This window comes from Bombina bombina, chromosome 4 (assembly GCF_027579735.1).
Source record: "Bombina bombina isolate aBomBom1 chromosome 4, aBomBom1.pri, whole genome shotgun sequence".
Taxonomy (NCBI): Eukaryota; Metazoa; Chordata; class Amphibia; order Anura; family Bombinatoridae; genus Bombina; species Bombina bombina.
The window spans coordinates 824,206,947-824,229,687 of NC_069502.1; the positions used below are offsets into that span (position 1 = coordinate 824,206,947).

The 22,741-nt window shown below is 43.6% G+C and overlaps 1 protein-coding gene across 5 annotated transcripts in view; it reads right to left on the reverse strand.

Moving 5' to 3' along the window:
• The window catches only part of LOC128657132 (gastrula zinc finger protein XlCGF26.1), a 131,407-nt gene that overhangs the window by 66,754 nt on the left and 41,912 nt on the right, over positions 1-22,741 (reverse strand). The window lies entirely within an intron of this gene.

The following is a 22,741-nucleotide window of genomic DNA, read 5'->3' on the forward strand; positions in this document are numbered from 1 at the left end:
CTGCCCGCTGTCCCCTGATCTGAAGTATACCTCACCCCTCAGATGGCCGAGAACAGCAACATGATCTTAACTACTCCGGTTAAAATCATACAGAAACTCAGGTAGATTCTTCTTCAAATTCTCCCTGAGAAGGAACAACACACTCCGGTGCTGTTTTAAAATAACAAACTTTTGATTGAAGTTATAAAAACTAAGTGAAATCACCACAGTCCTCTCACACATCCCATCTATTAGTTGGGTGCAAGAGAATGACTGGGTGTGACGTAGAGGGGAGGAGCTATATAGCAGCTCTGCTGGGTGATCCTCTTGCACTTCCTGTTGGGGAGGAGTTAATATCCCAGAAGTAATGATGACCCGTGGACTGATCACACTTAACAGGAGAAAACACACTTTGAAAAAAACGTTACTGTGCCTTTAAGAGATAAAAAAGGAACACAATTTTGCAAAACAGTGAAAAATGCAGTAAACTTTTCGACATTTTTACAGTATGTACCTAAAGCATTAGTAAGATTGCACCACTAGCAATAAAAAAGATTAACCCCTTAATGCCCAAACCGGATCGACAGTAAGCCAACAAACCGGTTAAAAAACCTACAGCACCTTGCCCCAGCTCTGCTGTGGCCCTACCTGCCCTTAGGAACCAGATTTGTGGGGAAAAAGCTTCTAATAGGCCCTCAAACTGCAGCAGGACCCTCCATGTGAAACAGCCTGAACTTCTAGTCAAATATAACTGTGCAACTGAGGCGCGAAATTAGGCCCCTCCCACCTTACTCCGGTGCTGTGAGGCCTAAAGAAACACTCCTAAGTGTTTTAATAATAGCCATGTGGATAACAACCCCTGAAAGAAATCCAAAGGAACCTTCAAAGTGTCTCAAAAAACGATATTTTCAATAAAAAGTAGTGTCAACCAGCATAAACTAGCCCTGTTATGTAAGCTTGCAATTCCTTACTGAGTCCCTGAACACAGCTTACCCTTCCCTCATGGGGATATTATCAGTCTTTTCTAGCATTATCACAGTCTTGTCTAGAAAAAAAATGACTGAACATACCTTATTGCAGCCTAACCTGCAAACCGTTCCCCCCAACTGAAGTTTTCTTGTACTCCTCAGTCCTTTGTGGGAACAGCAGTGCATTTTAGTTACAACATGCTAAAATCATCTTCCTCCCTGCAGAAATCTTCATCTCCTTTCTGCTAGAGAGTAAATAGTACACACCGGTACCATTTAAAATAACAAACTTTTGCTTGTAGAAAACAAAAACTACAATTCTAACACCACATTCACTTTACCCTTCCGACTGCTTAGAGCCGGGAAAGAGAATGATTGGGGGGTGGAGCTAGAGGGGGAGCTATATGGACAGCTCTGCTGTGTGCTCTCTTTGCCACTTCCTGTTGGGAAGGAGAATATCCCACAAGTAAAGGATGAATCCGTGGACTCGATACATCTTACAAGAGAAAACTCATTTTTAAACAATGGATGGCACCCTCGCCACCACACCTAACACACCTCAGACAAGCATTACAACAACAACTGATATATGAACAAATAGACACACAGGGAGATGTCACCCTGAGAATCAAACACTTCCTAGCCAAATGGGAACCCTTTATCTGTAGCCTGGATTTACCACATCAGAAACAGATTATATACCCATTTAGAGACTCAGAACACGTGTTAGAATCTCAACTCCAGGGAAAATGGAATATCTTTTCTTAACGAGTTCTGGATGGACAGGGACGAGAGGTAGAGAGACAACCCTGGGGGAAGCGCCTCGGGGAGGGACTGAGGAGTGTAGACTCTTAATGAAACTGTGAAATGATAGAGGAGAAGTAAGAGTTGTTAATATAAATTGTTACCTAACTGTTAAAAGACTCATTCTAATTTCAAATCTCTACGTTTACTATGCAACGAAGATGTTTTAAGCCATGGACTCCTGTAGATCTGTCAGCAAACTCACAGTGAGATGTGGAACTGTTCTTTTCAATGCGAACAAAGGAGCAGGATGAACTGACTGCAAATATGATATTGTTTAAACAAGTTTTTGTTTTTCCTCAGTGGAGGATATATATGGATTTAGCATAATACCAGGTAGTAGATAGAGAATAGAGGGCTAAAGAGGAGTCAGAGAAAGTAAGATAATAGAACATGTTAAAAAAAAAAAAAAAACCAGTACAGTTGTAGTGACAATATTTTTCATTGTACTTTGTAAAGCCTACTTATACTCGCATTGTTTGTTGCTGTGACCAGTGTTGGAAATAAATAAAGTATTTAAAAAAAAATAAAAAATCATTTGTATTAGTCAAACTATCTACAAAGGCATTTAATAATAGGTCTCCTGTCCATATAAAGAATATGTCATCTATATACCTGTACCAACAAAGTACATGCTCTTTAAATTCATCCAGTATATAAATGTTCTGCTCCTCAAACCATCCCACAAACAAATTTGCATATGTGGGCGTGATATTCGAGCCCATAGCTATACCCCGGGTCTGTACATGGAAGGTGTCTTCAAACATGAAATAGTTATCATATAAGATGATATCTAATAGATCTCTGATCAAACCTCGGTCAGGTGGAGTATATACTCCCTCCTTCTCAATATAGTAGAAGACACCTCCCATGCCCAGATTATGCGGGATACGGGAATATAGACCGGAAATGTCAATAGTCACCAATATGCTGTCCAATGGTACTTGGAGAGCTGCCACCTTTTTCCAAAAATCAGTAGTATCTTGAAGATACGAGGTGACACTCCCCAATAGGGGTCTAATTAAATGGTCAACAAAAATAGCAATCGGCTAAAAGACTGAGTCAGTCCCTGCCACTATAGGGCATCCAGGTGGATCCCATAAATTCTTATGAATCTTAGGCAGTATGTAAAAAACTAGTATTATGGGATACAGTTTAACCAAAACCTTGCTTGTTGAGCAGTAATTAAATCTCTTTCTTTAGCCAGTTCAACTAAAGCTAAAATTAACCATATAAGCTACCTAATTAACCCCTTTACTGCCTGAAATAATAGACATGTGTTGCACAGATGCAATTAGCGGCCTTCTAATTACCAAAAAGCAAAGGCAAAGACATATATGTCTGCTATTGGGATCCCAGAGAAGCTCTTACAACCATTTGTGCCATGATTGCACAAGCAGTATGTAAATAATTTCAGTGAGCAACCCAAAGTTTGTGAAAATGAAATGCTGGCATGAAAAGAGATGGTCCTAGATCAATACCTTAGGTTGTCTACTTGTTTTAGTTTAATAAAACTATTAAATTGTCATTATTAAGGTAATTGTTATTTTTCTTTAATTCAATAAAACTATTAAATTGTTATGAAGGTAATCATTTTTCTCCTTCCAATAAAGTACATCTGAAAAGTTGATCAAATAAGAACGTATTAAAATGGAGATATTTCAGGGGGGCGCGTCTGAACAGTGGCCAAGATGGCTTCTTTTCTTTATGGCTGTGACAGGAGCTGTTGAATCTGCTATTTATCGCTCCTCTGACCTGTTTTTCTAATCACTACTACTGTAAATTGTGATGCTCAATAACTGCTGAGCAGAATCCTACACATTTTATGAGAAACTTTAGCCCGGAAGACCTGATTAGATGAGGTGCATAGTCCAACTAACGGTCTTAGCCTTCATCCTCTAGCCCTCCCCATTTTCCTGAAGAAACAGGAGGCACAGCAATATATGCTGCATACTTTCTACTTGCTTTTACCGACGAGCGATCGCAACATTCAAAATCTATTTATTCTGCATGAAACAAATGAGCTAAAGTTTGATATCATGGAAGAGCTCTGTGTAACTTTGGTTACCTTATTTCAGGACTTCCGACTCAAGATTCAGGAGAGTCTTGATACCGCTCTAACTACAGCTGGAGACGTGTCTAATGAGAGTGAACAGTGTCAACTGATATGGATGGGGTCTTCTACTCTTACACAGACAAATATCCAGCGACCAAGATATTTGGGAGAGCATGATACAAGAGAGTTAACATTGGATAGGACTGTCAGTTCCCCTTTTAAAATTTAATAAGTGCTAAAATAAAAATGTTCTCTTTTTTGCACTATTGTACTGCTGGATTCTGTTTTTTCCTGATCGTTATGAAGCTGTTGGTTCACTGCACCCAACCGGAATTGCACACTGCCTTTGTGGACACCTGTTACCGTAGTTTCTAAGTTGCTGTGGCGTATGACGTCACAAATCTGTGCCCGGGATCGTATATGGCCTGTGAGTTTGGAGCGGCAGTCGCCTATTGTTTGTACCCCCTTTAATATACCTCTGAGAGACCCCGCAACAATGAATCAGGAAGGGTCTGCTGAGATAGAGGTCCCCGTAGGGTTAATGTCACCAACAGCTCCTATTGTCCCTATACTGACAGATTGGAAAATGGAGCAATATCTACAGTGGCTTTACCGACTATGCTTCCGGTTACTGTACCCACATCTAAAATGAATAAGTATTGCGAGGCGGCTTTGGAGACCGCTGCAGCCCATCCTCTGGATAGTCCTGAGAAGCTTAGACATGGCGATCCTAATTTAGTAGAGCTCAATTTGAAATCTAATCTAGGGTGGGAGTGGAGGTTGTTTTCCTCGCTTTGGAGAGCAGGTGACTCCATCACGACTTGTCAAGGCATACTACAAGTACCGGCACAATCACCATTCCTAGCCCTCACTTCAAAATGGCATGCATTATGGAGGAGCCTGTGGAAATCGAGTTTTGGGTCCTGGAGAGTATCTTCTACCCCTGGAAGCACTACTGACAAAAACTGTCTCTTGATGAGATCTCCTACAATGCCCCGGTCTCAAGCTGGAATCGGCTGAAACCTTACTTCAGCACACAGGCATCCGCAGTATATGAGGTGCAGCAATATGTTAAAAAAATAAATAAACTTGACATGAACTGCTAAAGCGAACTGTCACCTTTTGTGCTTTTCCTGTGCTACTTTTCACAGTTTGTCCTTCAAGGACCATTTACCTATTCATAATCCATGTATTCCCTCACGATTTACACATCAGATTGAGGACTGTGGGATAGGATAAGAGGTGACAGTTAATCAGTAACCTTAAACTCACTATCTGTAAGATGAACATTGCATGACGTTACTTAGTTCAGTCACATAGTTCATTAATATTAATATATGTTTCTAATTCTTATACATGTATATATGGTGACACATATCTGATAAGGATGAGTTTTACTACTGCCACTTCCTCATTCAAATAACTGATGATTTATAAGCACTCCCTTGTTGCAAATACGTCATGTAAGTAATAAGGAACATCTCCATATCATTATAGGGATTTAGATCCATCCATTAAGATGCTCTTCTCCTCCCCAATAGTTTCAGTTTTGAATAACTATAGTTTTGTTTGCCTTATAATTTGTTCTGGTTATGTATTGTACAAGAAGATTCTTGCTCAATGTGAACTATAACTTTTATAAGCATCATCCTTCACTAAATCCATATCTCCAATACCTACAGGATAGCTCTGTCACGGATACTGGGCTGCAGGGGCTGAACCCTTGCCCCCCTATTGCCTCGCCTCACCCCTGTTTCTCAGTGGTTTGGGGCTCCTCAGAGCAACCACAATCCCTGGAAGCTTTGGTTTTCTTGTCTTGTGAAAAGCTGGTATATGACCAGGAAAACCCTCCTAGGCTGGCCGGGCCCCTGGAACTCCAGGTCGTCCGTCTCACCACGGCCACCCGCCTAACCCCTCTCAGGCTGTCTGGGCTCCTGGAACTCCCGGTCGGCCACAGGAAACCCGCTAACTTTACCCCTGGTCGCTCCAGCAACCATGTGCCCCAGAGCTCCGCTCTTTTGGGGATTAGTAGCCCCTAGGGAGGACAAGAGGTGGGGGAATTGCCGGAGGGGAGCTGCTTTGGGAACCGGGGGTTTTGGACACCCCTACCACCATAACTTCAACGGGCTGCATCTCCGGTCCCCAATAACGAATCACGCCGCTTTTTGGACTGCAGCATCTGGGGACCGAAAGCTTTCAAATGACACCCTGGAAGTCCGCCGCTCCCCCGGGATCACCCCAAAACCGTCACCACTGTGTCCTGGGATTCTGTGGGACTATGGTTGCTATGGAGGCACTGGTCAGTCTGGAGGGGCGGGAATACTGTGGCATTGTCTCCCTGTCTTATCAAGATGAGCCGTCTGTATAAAAGGAGTGTGTGTTTTCAATAAAGTAATTTCTTTTTTTTTCACCTGAATGCTAGTCTGTCTAGTCATTTAGGTGGGCTCCTGCTAGAATCACTTTCCTGGGCTACATAGGAATCACTTTCCTGGGCTACATAGCAGTTTGTTCCAGACATCGGAAGGACCCGGTTGACGGCGCTACCCAGTCGGGGTAGCGGGAAGTCTGTCACATTGGTTGGCAGCGGTGGGATGCTTCTGTCTACCTGGAACGTCCAAATCACCAACTGAAGATCTTGCCGGATGGAGCAGTACCATGGGCTCCAGAAGGAAGAATTGAGAACGTTGCTGCAGAGGGAAAGTCGCCGACAACAAGACAAGGGCAGTGCTCGTAGCCGAACTGATGGAGGACGATCGGGCTGGCGAACAGGCTGGTGGGTCGGACATCGACTAAAGCGGAGGACAGCCCAGTACAGCCTCCAATCAAGGGACTATGACATCCGACAAGCAGAAGCAGGTACAGTGGCAACTGGCTCTCTATGGACCTAACCCCCCTGAGGAGCTCATTACTCGGATAGTGACTGACACCAACAAGATACACATGTTGGAGCTTCAGAAGTCTATAGGGGAGGTCATGCCGGATCCCCTGGACCCCCCTTCCCGGCCCAAGAAACTACCTCACGGGGTTTTCCGAACTTTCCAGGATGATGGGAGCGAGGATATTGACCGCTACCTACAGCTGTTTGAGACCCAGTGCCTGATGCATGGGGTCACTAATGCCGATAGGGTTACTATCTTAATTGGGAAACTATCTGGTAGGGCCCTGGAGTCTTTCCACACTGTCCCCTCCGAAGATCAAGGAATGTATATATGGTGACACATATGTATATATGGTGACACATATCTGATAAGGATGAGTTTTACTACTGCCACTTCCTCATTCAAATAACTGATGATTTATAAGCACTCCCTTGTTGCAAATACGTCATGTCAGTAATAAGGAACATCTCCATATCATTATAGGGATTTAGATCCATCCATTAAGATGCTCTTCTCCTCCCCAATAGTTTCAGTTTTGAATAACTATACAGTTTTGTTTGCCTTATAATTTGTTCTGGTTATGTATTGTACAAGAAGATTCTTGCTCAATGTGAACTATAACTTTTAAAAGCATCATCCTTCACTAAATCCATATCTCCAATACCTACAGGATAGCTCTGTCATGGATTCTGGGCTGCAGGGGCTGAACCCTTGCCCCCCTATTGCCTCACCCCTGCTGTTTCTTAGTGGTTTGGGGCTCCTCAGAGCAACCACAATCCCTGGAAGCTTTGGTTTGCTTGTCTTGTGAAAAGCTGGTTTATGACCAGGAAAACCCTGCTAGGCTGGCCTGGCCCCTGGAACTCCCGGTCGGCTGCCTCACCACGGACACCCACCTAACCCCTCTCAGGCTGTCCGGGCTCCTGGAACTCCACAGGACAGCAGGACACCAGCTAACTTTAACCCTGGTTGCTCCAGCAACCATGTGCCTCAGAGCTCCGCTCTTTTGGGGATTAGTAGCCCCTAGGGAGGACAAGAGGTGGGGGAATTGCCGGAACCGGGGGATTTGGACACCCCTACCACCATAACTTCAATGGGCTGTATCTCCGGTCACCAATAACGAATCACGCCGCTTTTTGGACTGCAGCATCTGGGGACCGAGAGCTTTCAAATGACAATGGAAGTGCCGCCGCTCCCCCGAGATCACCCCAAAACCGTCACCACTGTGTCCTGGGATTCTGTGGGACTATGGTTGCTATGGAGGCGCCGGTCAGTCTGGTGGGGCGGGAATGGCGGGAAAACTGTGGCATTGTCTCCCTGTCTTATCAAGATGAGCTGTCTGTATAAAAGGAGTGTGTATTTTCAATAAAGTCAGTTCTTTTTTTCACCTGAATGCTAGTCTGTCTAGTCATTTAGGTGGGCTCCTGCTAGAATCACTTTCCTGGGCTACATAGCAGTTTGTTACAGACAGCGGAAGGACCCGGTTGACGGCGCTACCCAGTCGGGGTAGCGGGAAGTCCGTCACAAGCTCCATAACATAATAAATGTTTGTCTCAGGTTATGTTCTGGTAAGTGTTTGTCCTATTAACACCATAGACTAATGTAAAACAGTACACTAGTATATATTATACAAGACTATATTGGTGTCAAGTTTCTATCCTGCCCGCTAGTTGCTTTATACTCAGTCATTAGATCACACTCCCTTACTATAGAGTTAAACGCATATCTATACCATTATTTTATATCCTCTCATATTACTTAACATATCATATATCACATAAAATCTGCAATATCAGTTGTCAATTTATTTGAACTACTTGTACTAAGGCCCAAGAGTGGCCAATTCAATTACTAGTATACCTCTTATAGGTTTCACAAGCTTAGTGAGGTCCAAGAGTGACCCTTTGTGTATTAAGGAGGTTTAATTGCCAGTTCTTAATATGGAAAAACTGAGGTCTAAATCCCGTACATCTCATCAGTTTAGAAAATCCAGATAATTATATCTCTGTTATTACTAAGCAGTTTTTATAATTTGTATTATTGATAATTAAGTTATTCTGTGAATTGACCTTACTATTATGTACTACCACTGAGTGATAACAATTTCAGCTATATCTGTCATATTGTAAGCACCAGATTATTCTCTAGTTCATGTACTAACTGTTAATCATACTCACTGTTATCTCTGCTGTTATGACAATTTGCCAACTCCTAATAATTTAATGTATTATCTATGTATTTCTAAGTATCACCTAGATTAAGAGTTTTGAGTGCTATAGGGAAAGTAAAGAACGCAACAAAAGTTGCGTTATTTAATCCCCTATAGCGCTGCCATTACAAGTTTAAAAAACCCGGCTTGTGCGGGAGATATGGAGATTTTGAGCTCCATAGCGCACCAAAAACAAACGCTTGCCCCATAGATATCAAAGGGGAGAGCCAACAACAAAAAAAAGCCCCATTGATGTCTATGGGGAAAAAGAAAATACAGTTTAAACCACCCTAACATAAACCCCACGTCTAAACACCCTTAATCTGCTGCCCCTGACATCGCCAACACCTGCTTACAGTTATTAACCCCTAATTGCCGCTCCAGATATCGCTGCCACTATACTAAAGTTATTAACCCCTATTTCGATGCACCCCAACATCGCTGCAACTATATTAAAGTTATTAACCCCTATTCTGCCGCTCCCCAACATCGCTGTGACTAAATAAAGTTATTAACCCCTAAACCTCTGGCCTCCCACATCACTAAATAAACCTATTAACCCCTAAACCGCCAGCCCCCCACATCGCAACAACCTAAATTAAACTATATTAACCCCTAAACCTAACATAACTCTAACACACCCTAACTTTAACATAATTAAATTAGATCTAAATTAAATTTACAATTATTAACTAAATAATTCCTATTTAAAACTAAATACATACTTACCTGTAAAATAAAACCTAAGGTAGCTACAATATACCTAATAGTTATATTGTAGCTAGCTTAGGTTTTATTTTTATTTCACAGGTAAGTTTGTATTTATTTTAACTAGGTAGAATAGTTAGTAAATAGTTATTAACTATTTACTAACTACCTAGCTAAAATAAATACAAACTTACCTGTGAAATAAAACCTAACCTGCCTTACACTAAAACCTAACATTACAAAAAATAAAAAAAGAAATTATCCAAAAAAAACAGAATTTATGCTTACCTGATAAATTACTTTCTCTTGCGGTGTATCCAGTCAACGGATTCATCCTTACTTGTGGGATATTCTCATTCCCTACAGGAAGTGGCAAAGAGAGCACACATCAGAGCTGTCCATATAGCTCCCCCTCAGGCTCCGCCCCCCCCAGTCATTCGACCGACGGTTAGGAGAAAAAGGAGAAACCATAGGGTGCAGTGGTGACTGTAGCTTAAACAAAAAAATTTAACCTGACTGAATTGCCAGGGCGGGCCGTGGACTGGATACACCGCAAGAGAAAGTAATTTATCAGGTAAGCATAAATTCTGTTTTCTCTTGCAAGGTGTATCCAGTCCACTGATTCATCCTTACTTGTGGGATACCAATACCAAAGCTTTAGGACACGGATGAAGGGAGGGAACAAGTCAGGTAACCTAAACGGAAGGCACCACTGCTTGCAAAACCTTTCTCCCAAAAATAGCCTCCGAAGAAGCAAAAGTATCGAATTTATAAAATTTGGCAAAAGTATGCAGTGAGGACCAAGTCGCTGCCTTACAAATCTGTTCAACAGAGGCCTCATTCTTGAAGGCCCAAGTGGAAGCCACAGCTCTGGTGGAATGAGCTGTAATTCGTTCAGGAGGCTGCCGTCCAGCAGTCTCATAAGCCAATCAGATGATGCTTTTCAGCAAGAAAGAAAGAGAGGTAGCAGTAACTTTCTGACCTCTCCTCTTACCAGAATAGATAACAAACAAGGACGATGTTTGTCTGAAATCTTTAGTTGCTTGTAAATAGAATTTTAAAGCACGAACCACCTCAAGATTGTGTAACAGACGTTCCTTCTTTGAAGATGGATTAGGACACAGAGAAGGAACAATTATTTCCTGGTTAATATTCTTGTTAGAAACAACCTTAGGAAGAAAACCAGGTTTGGTACGCAAAACCACCTTATCTGTATGGAACACCAGATAGGGTGAATTACACTGCAAAGCAGACAATTCTGAAACTCTTTGAGCAGAAGATATAGCTACCAAAAACAAAACTTTCCAAGATAATAACTTAATATCTATGGAATGTAAAGGTTCAAACGGAACCCCTTGAAGAACTGAAAGAACTAAATTTAGACTCCATGGAGGAGCCACAGGTTTATAGACAGGCTTGATTCTGACTAAAGCCTGTGCAAACGCTTGAACGTCTGGTACTTCTGCCAGACGCTTGTGTAACAGGATAGACAGAGCAGATATCTGTCCCTTTAAGGAACTAGCTGACAATCCTTTCCACAACCCTTCTTGGAGAAAGGACAATATCCTGGGAATCCTAATCTTACTCCACGAGTAACCCTTGGATTCACACCAACAAAGATATTTCCGCCATATCTTATGGTAAATTTTCCTGGTGACAGGCTTTCTAGCCTGGATCAGAGTATCTATAACTGATTCAGAGAACCCACGCCTAGATTGAATTAAGCGTTCAATCTCCAAGCAGTCAGTCGCAGAGAAACTAGATTTGGATGCTTGAATGGACCCTGTATTAGAAGATCCTGCCTCGATGGCAGTGTCCATGGTGGAACAGATGACATGTCCACTAGGTCTGCATACCAAGTCCTGCGTGGCCACGCAGGCGCTATCAGAATTACCGAAGCCTTCTCCTGTTTGATTCTGGCTACCAGCCGAGGGAGAAGGAGAAACGGTGGAAAGACATAAGCCAGATTGAAGGAACAAGGCGCTACTAGAGCATCTATCAATGCCGCCTTGGGGTCCCTGGACCTGGATCCGTAAAGAGGTGGAACATGGTGGAACAGATGACATGTCCACTAGGTCTGCATACCAAGTCCTGCGTGGCCACACAGGCGCTATCAGAATTACCGAAGCCTTCTCCTGTTTGATTCTGGCTACCAGCCGAGGGAGAAGGAGAAACGGTGGAAAGACATAAGCCAGATTGAAGGACCAAGGCGCTACTAGAGCATCTATCAATGCCGCCTTGGGGTCCCTGGACCTGGATCCGTAAAGAGGAAGTTTGGTATTCTGACGGGACGCCATCAGATCCAAATCTGGAATGCCCCATAGCTGGGTCAGCTGAGCAAAAACCTCCGGGTGGAGTTCCCACTCCCCCGGGTGAAAAGTCTGACGACTCAGAAAATCCGCCTCCCAGTTGTCTACTCCTGGGATGTGAATTGCAGATAGATGGCAGGAGTGATCCTCCGCCCATTTGATGATCTTGGTTACTTCCTTCATCGCTAGGGAACTCTTTGTTCCTCCCTGATGATTGATGTACGCTACAGTCGTGATGTTGTCCAACTGAAATCTGATGAATTTGACCGCCGCTAGTTGAGGCCATGCCTGGAGCGTGTTGAATATCGCTCTCAGTTCCAAAATGTTTATCGGGAGAAGAGATTCTTCCCAAGACCATAGGCCCTGAGCTTTCAGGGAGTCCCAGACCGCACCCCAGCCTAACAGACTGGCATCGGTCGTGACAATGATCCACTCCGGTCTGCGGTAGCACATTCCCTGAGACAGGTGATCCTGAGAAAACCACCAGAGAATAGAATCTCTGGTTTTCTGGTCCAGTTGTATTTGAGGAGACAAATCTGCATAATCCCCATTCCACTGTTTGAGCATGCACAGTTGCAGTGGTCTGAGATGAATTCGGGCAAAAGGGACAACATCCATTGCCGCAACCATTAGTCCGATTACCTCCATGCACTGAGCTACAGAAGGCCGAGGAATGGAATGAAGAATTCGGCAAGTAGTTAAAAGCTTTACCTTCCTGACCTCTGTAAGAAATATTTTCATTTCTACCGAGTCTATTAGTGTTCCCAGGAAGGGAACCCTTGTGAGCGGGGACAGAGAACTTTTTTTGACGTTCACCTTCCACCCGTGAGACCTTAGAAAGGCCAGAACAATGTCTGTATGAGCCTTGGCTCTGTGAAAAGACGACGCCTGTATTAAGATGTCGTCTAGGTAAGGTGCTACTGCAATGCCCCGCGGTCTTAGTACCGCTAGCAGGGACCATAGCACCTTTGTGAAAATTCTGGGAGCGGTGGCCAACCCGAAAGGAAGGGACACGAACTGGTAATGCCTGTCCAGAAAGGCGAACCTTAGGAACTGATGGTGAACTTTGTGGATAGGAATATGTAGGTACGCATCCTTTAGATCCACGGTAGTCATATATTGACCTTCCTGGATCATCGGTAAGATTGTCCGAATGGTTTCCATTTTGAATGATGGAACTCTGAGGAATTTGATTAGAATTTTTAGATCCAGGATTGGCCTGAAAGTTCCTTCCTTTTTGGGAACTACAAACATGTTTGATTAAAAACCCAGTCCTTGTTCTGCAATTGGAACTGGGTATATCACTCCCATTTTTAGTAGATCTTCTACGCAGCGTAAGAACGCCTGTTTCTTTGTCTGGTCTGAAGACAAACGAGAAATGTGGAACCTTCCCCTTGGAGGAGAGTCCTTGAATTCTAGAAGATATCCCTGAACCACAATTTCTAATGCCCAGGGATCTGGGACATCTCTTGCCCAAGCCTGAGCAAAGAGAGAGAGTCTGCCCCCTACTAGATCCGGTCCCGGATCGGGGGCTACCCCTTCATGCTGTCTTAGTAGCAGCCGCAGGCTTCTTGGCATATTTACCCTTGTTCCAGTCCTGCAAAGGTTTCCAGGTTGCTTTGGGCTGTGAAGCGTTACCCTCTTGCTTTGCGGTTGCAGAGGTTGAAGCAGGGCCGCTCCTGAAGTTGTGAAAGGAGCGAAAATTAGCCTAGTTTTTGGCCTTAAACGGTCTATCTTGCGGGAGGGCATGGCCCTTTCCCCTAGTGATATCCGAAATAATTTCTTTCAACTCGGGCCGAAAAGGTTCTTTCCCTTGAAAGGAATATTTAGTAAATTTGTTATGGACGACACATCAGCCGACCATGATTTGAGCCAAAGCGCTCTTCGCGCCATAATGGCAAAACCAGAATTTTTCGCCGCTAACTTAGCTAATTGTAAAGCGGCATCTGTGTTAAAAGAATTAGCCAGCTTTAGAGAATTAATAATATCCATGACTTCGTCATATGAAGTCTCCCTCTGGAGCGACTCCTCCAGCGCCTCAAACCAAAAAGCCGCTGCAGTAGTTACAGGAATAATGCAGGCAATCGGTTGAAGAAGGAAACCTTGTTGAACAAATATTTTCTTTAGTAAACCTTCTAATTTTTTATCCATAGGATCTTTGAAAGCACAACTGTCTTCTATTGGTATAGTTGTGCGTCCCGCCTGGGGTCAGTAATGGGGAACATTTTCTTAAAGATAGGGGGGGAACAAAAGGTACACCTGGTCTATTCCACTCCCTAGTCACAATATCCGCTACCCTCTTAGGGATTGGAAATGCATCAGTGTATACAGGAACTTCTAAAAATTTGTCCATTTTACACAATTTCTCTGGGACCACCATGGGGTCACAATCATCCAGCGTGGCTAGTACCTCCTTAAGCAGTACACGGAGGTGTTCCAGCTTAAATTTAAACGCTAAAGAATCTGATTCTGCCCGCTGAGAAACCTTCCCTGAGTCAGAAATTTCTCCCTCAGACAGAATATCCCTCACTGCCACTTCAGAGTGTTGTGAGGGTACAAGTGATAAATCATCCAAAGCTTCTGATTGCTCATCCTCTGTTCTTAAAACCGAGCTATCACGCTTTTGTGGAAAAACTGGCAGTTTGGATAGAAATGCTGCAAGGAAATTATCCATAACTGTTGCTAATTGTTGTAATGTAATAGGGGCCACTGCGCTAGATGTAGTGGACATTGCTTGCACGGACGTAACTGGTGTAGACACATGGGGAGAGGAAAGTGGGCTATCCTCATTACCTTCTGTCAAAGAATCATCTTGGGCTACATCTTTAAGTAAGCTAGGAACATTAGCGCATTTAAAGCAAAAATGTAAGGGGGGTTCCACCACGGCTACTAAACATATAAAGCAACGTCTATCTGTAGGCTCAGACATGTTAAACAGACAAGTATTAGTCACAAGTCGACTTAGACAGCACTCAAATACTGAAAAAAACAATTGGAGAAAAAACGGTACTGTGCCTTTAAATAATAAAAAGTGCACACTTTTTTACTGAACTTAAAAAATGATCCAATCTTCCTGAAATTTTCAACACATTATCCTAATGCCTTGAAATGGTTGCACAGTGAATTTCAAGCCAATTAACCCCTTAATGCCCAAACCGGAGCCACCTAAAGTAAACAACCGGTTAGCAAACTACAGCACCATGCCACAGCAATCTGCAGTGGCCCTACCTGCCCCTGGGGATTAGATGAATGGAAAATAAGCCTCTATGAAGTCCTCAAGAAGTCTTAGGACCCTCCACATGAAGCTGCATGAAGCTGTCTGCAAATGTAACTGCGCAACTGAGGCGCAAAATTTAGGCCCCCCCCCCTCCACTCCGGAGTTGTGGGGCCTTCAAAAACCCTAATTAGGTGTCTAAAATATGCCATGTGGAATAAAACCCCGTAAAACACATCCAAAGTAATAAAAAAACTTGTATAACGATTATATTTTGCTTAAAAATAATCGATTGCTTCTTTGACAGTGTCCACCAGTGTTTGAGCCCTTAATTAAGCCTTCCTTCTATACTGAGTCTAGAATATGGCTTACCTTCCCCACGTGGGGATTCTTGTCAGTCTTCTAGCATTACTAAGTCTTGACTAGAAAAAATGACTGCACATACCTTATAGCAGTTAAGCCTGCAAACTGTTCCCCCCAACTGAAGTTTTCCGGTACTCATCAGTCCTATGTGGGAACAGCAGTGGATTTTAGTTACAACATGCTAAGATCATCTTCCTCTCAGCAGAATTCTTCATCACTTTCTGCCAGAGAGTAAATAGTACAAACCGGCACTATTTAAAAATAACAAACTCTTGATTGAAGATATAAAAACTACAAATCTAACACCACATTCACTTTACCCTCCCGTGGAGATGCTACTTGTTAGAGCGGCAAAGAGAATGACTGGGGGGGCGGAGCCTGAGGGGGAGCTATATGGACAGCTCTGCTGTGTGCTCTCTTTGCCACTTCCTGTAGGGAATGAGAATATCCCACAAGTAAGGATGAATCCGTGGACTGGATACACCTTGCAAGCGAAATTAAAATTATTCCTATTCTAGTACCCTTTTACAAAAAAAAAAAACAGCCTAATCTAGAATAAACTACCAAGGGCCCTTAAAATGGCCTTTTGTAGGGCATTGCCCTGAGTTAAACAGCTCTTTTGTCCCCCCAAAAATACAAACACCCCCTAACACTATACAAACCCCACCCCCCAAACTACCAAGGGCCCTTAAAAGGGCCTTTTGTAGGGCATTGCCCTGAGTTAACTGCTCTTTTGCCCCCCCAAAAATACAAACACCCCCTAACACTATACAAACCCCCACCCCTCAAACTACCTAAACTAGAAAAAACAGAATTTATGTTTACCTGATAAATTACTTTCTCCAACGGTGTGTCCGGTCCACGGCGTCATCCTTACTTGTGGGATATTCTCTTCCCCAACAGGAAATGGCAAAGAGCCCAGCAAAGCTGGTCACATGATCCCTCCTAGGCTCCGCCTTCCGCCGTCATTCGACCGACGTAAAGGAGGAATATTTGCATAGGAGAAACCATATGATACCGTGGTGACTGTAGTTAAAGAAAATAAATCATCCGACCTGATTAAAAAACCAGGGCGGGCCGTGGACCGGACACACCGTTGGAGAAAGTAATTTATCAGGTAAACATAAATTCTGTTTTCTCCAACATAGGTGTGTCCGGTCCACGGCGTCATCCTTACTTGTGGGAACCAATACCAAAGCTTTAGGACATGGATGAAGGGAGGGAGCAAATCAGGTCACCTAGATGGAAGGCACCACGGCTTGCAAAACCTTTCTCCCAAAAATAGCCTCAGAAGAAGCAAAAGTATCAAACTTGTAAAATTTAGTAAAAGTGTGCAGTGAAGACCAAGTCGCTGCCTTACATATCTGATCAACAGAAGCCTCGTTCTTGAAGGCCCATGTGGAAGCCACAGCCCTAGTAGAATGAGCTGTGATTCTTTCAGGAGGCTGCCGTCCGGCAGTCTCATAAGCCAATCTGATGATGCTTTTAATCCAAAAAGAGAGAGAGGTAGAAGTTGCTTTTTGACCTCTCCTTTTACCAGAATAAACAACAAACAAGGAAGATGTTTGTCTAAAATCCTTTGTAGCATCTAAATAGAATTTTAGAGCACGAACAACATCCAAATTGTGCAACAAACGTTCCTTCTTTGAAACTGGATTCGGACACAAAGAAGGCACGACTATCTCCTGGTTAATGTTTTTGTTAGAAACAACTTTCGGAAGAAAACCAGGTTTAGTACGTAAAACCACCTTATCTGCATGGAACACCAGATAAGGAGGAGAACACTGCAGAGCAGATAATTCTGAAACTCTTCTAGCAGAAGAAATTGCAACCAAAAACAAAACTTTCCAAGATAATAACTTAATATCAACGGAATGTAAGGGTTCAAACGGAACCCCCTGAAGAACTGAAAGAACTAAATTGAGACTCCAAGGAGGAGTCAAAGGTTTGTAAACAGGCTTGATTCTAACCAGAGCCTGAACAAAGGCTTGAACATCTGGCACAACTGCCAGCTTTTTGTGAAGTAACACAGACAAGGCAGAAATCTGTCCCTTCAAGGAACTTGCAGATAATCCTTTCTCCAAACCTTCTTGAAGAAAGGATAGAATCTTAGGAATTTTTATCTTGTCCCAAGGGAATCCTTTAGATTCACACCAACAGATATATTTTTTCCATATTTTGTGGTAAATTTTTCTAGTTACAGGCTTTCTGGCCTGAACAAGAGTATCAATGACAGAATCTGAGAACCCTCGCTTTGATAAGATCAAGCGTTCAATCTCCAAGCAGTCAGTTGGAGTGAGACCAGATTCGGATGTTCGAACGGACCTTGAACAAGAAGGTCTCGTCTCAAAGGTAGCTTCCATGGTGGAGCCGATGACATATTCACCAGGTCTGCATACCAAGTCCTGCGTGGCCACGCAGGAGCTATCAGGATCACCGATGCCCTCTCCTGATTGATCCTGGCTACCAGCCTGGGGATGAGAGGAAACGGCGGGAATACATAAGCTAGTTTGAAGGTCCAAGGTGCTACTAGTGCATCTACTAGAGTCGCCTTGGGATCCCTGGATCTGGACCCGTAGCAAGGAACCTTGAAGTTCTGACGAGAGGCCATCAGATCCATGTCTGGAATGCCCCACAATTGAGTAATTTGGGCAAAGATTTCCGGATGGAGTTCCCACTCCCCCGGATGAAATGTCTGACGACTCAGAAAATCCGCTTCCCAATTTTCGACTCCTGGGATGTGGATTGCAGACAAGTGGCAGGAGTGAGTCTCCGCCCATTGAATGATTTTGGTCACTTCTTCCATCGCCAGGGAACTCCTTGTTCCCCCCTGATGGTTGATGTACGCAACAGTCGTCATGTTGTCTGATTGAAACCGTATGAACTTGGCCCTTGCTAGCTGAGGCCAAGCCTTGAGAGCATTGAATATCGCTCTCAGTTCCAGAATATTTATCGGGAGAAGAGATTCTTCCCGAGACCAAAGACCCTGAGCTTTCAGGGGACCCCAGACCGCGCCCCAGCCCACCAGACTGGCGTCGGTCGTGACAATGACCCACTCTGGTCTGCGGAAGCTCATCCCCTGTGACAGGTTGTCCAGGGACAGCCACCAACGGAGTGAATCTCTGGTCCTCTGATCTACTTGTATCGTCGGAGACAAGTCTGTATAGTCCCCATTCCACTGATTGAGCATGCACAGTTGTAATGGTCTTAGATGAATTTGCGCAAAAGGAACTATGTCCATTGCCGCTACCATCAAACCTATTACTTCCATGCACTGCGCTATGGAAGGAAGAGGAACAGAATGAAGTATTTGACAAGAGTTTAGAAGTTTTGATTTTCTGGCCTCTGTCAGAAAAATCCTCATTTCTAAGGAGTCTATTATTGTTCCCAAGAAGGGAACCCTTGTTGACGGAGATAGAGAACTTTTTTCTACGTTCACTTTCCACCCGTGAGATCTGAGAAAGGCCAGGACAATGTCCGTGTGAGCCTTTGCTTGAGGAAGGGACGACGCTTGAATCAGAATGTCGTCCAAGTAAGGTACTACTGCAATGCCCCTTGGTCTTAGCACCGCTAGAAGGGACCCTAGTACCTTTGTGAAAATCCTTGGAGCAGTGGCTAATCCGAACGGAAGTGCCACAAACTGGTAATGCTTGTCCAGGAATGCGAACCTTAGGAACCGATGATGTTCCTTGTGGATAGGAATATGTAGATACGCATCCTTTAAATCCACCGTGGTCATGAATTGACCTTCCTGAATTGAGACCTGTGGAACCTCCCCCTTGGGGGAAGCCCCTTGAATTCCAGAAGATAACCTTGGGAGACTATTTCTAGTGCCCAAGGATCCAGAACATCTCTTGCCTAAGCCTGAGCGAAGAGAGAGAGTCTGCCCCCCACCAGATCCGGTCCCGGATCGGGGGCCAACATCTCATGCTGTCTTGGTAGCAGTGGCAGGTTTCTTGGCCTGCTTTCCTTTGTTCCAGCCTTGCATTGGTCTCCAGGCTGGCTTGGCTTGAGAAGTATTACCCTCTTGCTTAGAGGACGTAGCACTTGGGGCTGGTCCGTTTCTGCGAAAGGGACGAAAATTAGGTTTATTTTTGGCCTTGAAAGACCTATCCTGAGGAAGGGCGTGGCCCTTGCCCCCAGTGATATCAGAGATAATCTCTTTCAAGTCAGGGCCAAACAGCGTTTTCCCCTTGAAAGGAATGTTAAGCAATTTGTTCTTGGAAGACGCATCCGCTGACCAAGATTTTAACCAAAGCGCTCTGCGCGCCACAATAGCAAAACCAGAATTTTTCGCCGCTAACCTAGCCAATTGCAAAGTGGCGTCTAGGGTGAAAGAATTAGCCAATTTGAGAGCATGAATTCTGTCCATAATCTCCTCATAAGAAGAAGAATTATTATTGAGCGCCTTTTCTAGCTCATCGAACCAGAAACACGCTGCTGTAGTGACAGGAACAATGCATGAAATTGGTTGTAGAAGGTAACCTTGCTGAACAAACATCTTTTTAAGCAAACCTTCTAATTTTTTATCCATAGGATCTTTGAAAGCACAACTATCTTCTATGGGTATAGTGGTGCGTTTGTTTAGAGTAGAAACCGCCCCCTCGACCTTGGGGACTGTCTGCCATAAGTCCTTTCTGGGGTCGACCATAGGAAACAATTTTTTAAATATGGGGGGAGGGACGAAAGGTATACCGGGCCTTTCCCATTCTTTATTTACAATGTCCGCCACCCGCTTGGGTATAGGAAAAGCTTCGGGGGGCCCCAGGACCTCTAGGAACTTGTCCATTTTACATAGTTTCTCTGGAATGACCAAATTCTCACAATCATCCAGAGTGGATAACACCTCCTTAAGCAGAGCGCGGAGATGTTCCAATTTAAATTTAAATGTAATCACATCAGGTTCAGCTTGTTGAGAAATTTTCCCTGAATCTGAAATTTCTCCCTCAGACAAAACCTCCCTGGCCCCCTCAGACTGGTGTAGGGGCCCTTCAGAACCAATATCATCAGCGTCCTCATGCTCTTCAGTATTTTCTAAAACAGAGCAGTCGCGCTTTCGCTGATAAGTGGGCATTTTGGCTAAAATGTTTTTGATAGAATTATCCATTACAGCCGTTAATTGTTGCATAGTAAGGAGTATTGGCGCGCTAGATGTACTAGGGGCCTCCTGTGTGGGCAAGACTGGTGTAGACGAAGGAGGGGATGATGCAGTACCATGCTTACTCCCCTCACTTGAGGAATCATCTTGGGCATCATTTTCTCTAAATTTTGTGTCACATAAATCACATCTATTTAAATGAGAAGGAACCTTGGCTTCCCCACATTCAGAACACAGTCTATCTGGTAGTTCAGACATGTTAAACAGGCAAAAACTTGATAACAAAGTACAAAAAACGTTTTAAAATAAACCGTTACTGTCACTTTAAATTTTAAACTGAACACACTTTATTACTGCAATTGCGAAAAAGTATGAAGGAATTGTTCAAAATTCACCAAAATTTCACCACAGTGTCTTAAAGCCTTAAAAGTATTGCACACCAAATTTGGAAGCTTTAACCCTTAAAATAACGGAACCGGAGCCGTTTTTATATTTAACCCCTTTACAGTCCCTGGTATCTGCTTTGCTGAGACCCAACCAAACCCAAAGGGGAATACGATACCAAATGACGCCTTCAGAAAGTCTTTTCTATGTATCAGAGCTCCTCACACATGCATCTGCATGTCATGCTTCTCAAAAACAAGTGCGCAATAGAGGCGCGAAAATGAGACTCTGCCTGTGATTAGGGAAAGCCCCTAGAGAATAAGGTGTCCAATACAGTGCCTGCCGGTTATTTTACATAATTCCCAAGATTAAAATAATTCCTCAAGGCTATGGAGTATAAAATATGTTTATATATAAATCGATTTAGCCCATAAAATGTCTACAGTCTTAAAAAGCCCTTGTGAAGCCCTTTTTTTCTTTCTGTAATAAAAATGGCTTACCGGATCCCATAGGGAAAATGACAGCTTCCAGCATTACATCGTCTTGTTAGAATGTGTCATACCTCAAGCAGCAAAAGTCTGCTCACTGTTCCCCCAACTGAAGTTAATTCCTCTCAACAGTCCTGTGTGGAAACAGCCATCGATTTTAGTAACGGTTGCTAAAATCATTTCCTCTTACAAACAGAAATCTTCATCTCTTTTCTGTTTCAGAGTAAATAGTACATACCAGCACTATTTTAAAATAACAAACTCTTGATTGAATAATAAAAACTACAGTTAAACACTAAAAAACTCTAAGCCATCTCCGTGGAGATGTTGCCTGTACAACGGCAAAGAGAATGACTGGGGAAGGCGGAGCCTAGGAGGGATCATGTGACCAGCTTTGCTGGGCTCTTTGCCATTTCCCACAAGTAAGGATGACGCCGTGGACCGGACACACCTATGTTGGAGAAATAAAACCCACCCAAAAAAAACTTAAAAAAAGCCTAACACTAACCTTCTTCAATCTTCATCCCGGCCGCGAAGTCCTGATCCAAGTGGTGAGAAGTCTTCATCCAGACGGCATCTTCTATCTTGATCCCGGAGGCGCGGAACAGGTCCATCCTGAAGACATCCGGCGCAAAGCATCCTCTACATACGGTCGCCACCGTACACTGAATCTTCAATGCAAGGGACGCGATCCAAGATGGCGTCCCTTGCATTCCTATTGGCTAAAAAATTTGAATCAGCTGTTCAACTGTTCAAATCAGCCAATAGGATTTAAGCAGCTCTAATTCTATTGAATGATGAATCAGCCAATAGAATGAGAGCTGCTTAAATCCTATTGGCTGATTTGAAGAGTTAACAGGTTTTAAGCAGCTCTCATTCTATTGGCTATTGGTGTGAAGAGGATGCTCCGCGCCGGATGTCTTCAGGATGGACCCGCTTCGCGCCTCCGGGATCAAGATAGAAGATGCCGCCTGGATGAAGATTGAAGAGGTCACCTGGATGAAGACTTCTCGCCGCCTGGATCAGGACTTCAACTCCGGGATGAAGATCGTTCAAGTGGGACTTCAAAAACTGTAAGTGGATCGTCAGGGGGTTAGTGTTAGGCTTTTTAAGGTTTTTTGGGGTGTTTTTTTTTTTTTTTTAATAATTTAGACTTGGATTTCAGTCCTACATAAATTATATCACTGGGGCATTTTGTTTTACTAAAATGAGACAAGGCTCTAAAATGTCTCTCTCTCCCCTAGTAAAAACCTCCCTGTGCTTAGTGGTACAGATGATCTGTATC